Source organism: Gossypium hirsutum, chromosome D13, assembly GCF_007990345.1.
Source record: "Gossypium hirsutum isolate 1008001.06 chromosome D13, Gossypium_hirsutum_v2.1, whole genome shotgun sequence".
NCBI lineage: Eukaryota > Viridiplantae > Streptophyta > Magnoliopsida > Malvales > Malvaceae > Gossypium > Gossypium hirsutum.
Genome location: NC_053449.1, coordinates 18,638,378 through 18,640,148, shown reverse-complemented (window position 1 = coordinate 18,640,148; position 1,771 = coordinate 18,638,378). Strand labels below are relative to the sequence as shown.

General features: G+C 35.4%; 1 non-coding gene across 1 annotated transcript; it reads right to left on the bottom strand.

The window, feature by feature from the left end:
• Positions 1-1,234: 1,234 nt before the first annotated feature.
• LOC121225923 (small nucleolar RNA R71) lies at positions 1,235-1,341 on the bottom strand. Its single transcript, XR_005923826.1, has one exon. It is a non-coding gene; the product is annotated as a small nucleolar RNA R71 (small nucleolar RNA).
• Positions 1,342-1,771: the final 430 nt, after the last annotated feature.

The window sequence follows — 1,771 nt, the reverse complement described above, 5'->3', positions numbered from 1 at the left end:
CTCTGTTATCTGCATAGTTTTTAGATTTGTGTGATTAAATTGTTTCAAACTTGACACGTTCCTGTTACCTCACACGAATGCGAAGAAACCCTTAGTAAATAAGGATCAGTAAAATGTGTATTTACTAAGTAAAGGATTTCGAAAAGGACCTAATGTGGTTTCCAAACTCATGAAAGATCGAGTTGCGATGGAATGTTTTTCCGAATGTTATTAAGCATGTTGATAATAAATTGAGTTTAATTAAAGTAATTGTCCTAGTTTATTTATGTTATAATTGTTGCAAATTATGTTTAATTTTACTAAAATATATTTCATTCATATAGTTTGCATACTTAGGATAATTTGCATTAGGGATCATTGCATTTAGTTTAATATATTTTAATCACTTCTCAACTATACTGTGTTTTTATTTACCAGATTGTTAATATAATTTTACAAATTGAATGACTTAGCACAAATACAATCCTTGTGGAGACGATAATTCGATACTTACTTATTACTTGATAATGACTGTGTACACTTGCACAAACCTACACGTTACAAGTTTTTGGCTCTGTTGCCAGGGATTGTCAATTGTTGCCATAGTCATTTTTTTCGTGAAATTATTTATTTTCAATTTGATTTATTTCTAACATTACTAACTTATTCTTTTTAATTTTTGTGATTTTCTTTTCAAGTGTTTATGAGCATAGATCGAATTATCGATTTCCTCCTTATAGACCCTGAAATTGAGCGAACTTTCAGACAAATAAGACGTGAACAAACAGCTCAAAGAGAAGTCGAGATGAACCTTAGGAATTAGAATCAAGACCAAGGTAATGAAACCGATCATGTACGAAATCCTATCCTCATTACCGATGATAGGGATCGATGCATCAGACAATCTACTATGCCACTTTTCAGTGAGTTAAACCCAGGAATTAGAAGGCCAGATATTGAGGCAACTCAATTTGAATTGAAAGTAGTGATGTTTCAAACGCTACAAACGATGGGCCAATTTAGTGGTATGCCCACGGAAGATCCACATCTCCACATTTGATTGTTTATGGAGGTGAGTGATTTATTCAAGATAGCCGGTGTAACTGAAGACGCACTAAGGTTGAATTTGTTTCCGTACTCGTTGCGAGATCGAGCACGAGCATGGCTCAATTCATTGCCACCAAGTTCCATATCTACATGGCAAGAATTAGCAGAGAGATTTTTGGTTAAATATTTCCCACCTAGCAAAAATTCTAAGTTGAGGACCGAGATCTCAACTTTCCAACAATTGGATGATGAGTCTTTGTATGAGGCTTGAGAGTGATTCAAGGAGTTACTTCATAAGTGTCCTCATCATGAGATTCCTCATTGTATCCAGTTGGAGACATTCTATAATGGTCTCAATGCACATACAAGATTGATGGTAGATGCTTCCGCGAATGGTGCAATTTTGTCTAAGTCTTATAATGAGGCTTATGAGATTATCGAGAGGATCGCGAGTAATAACTATCAATGGCCAACAAATCGAACAGCTTTAAGAAGACGTGTAGCCAGAGTTCATAAAGTTGACACCCTCACTTCGTTATCAGCTCAGGTATTGTCTATTTCCTCTATGATAAAAAGTTAACCGCTAATAGTACTAATACTTATGCAACTCAACCACCAAGTCCGTTTGAAGTAGTTTCTTGTGTGTACTGTGGGGAAAGTCATTCTTTTGAGAATTGTCCATCAAATCCCGAGTCAGTGTACTGTGTGGGGAACCAATATAAAAATAGGAGTGGACAAGGAACTC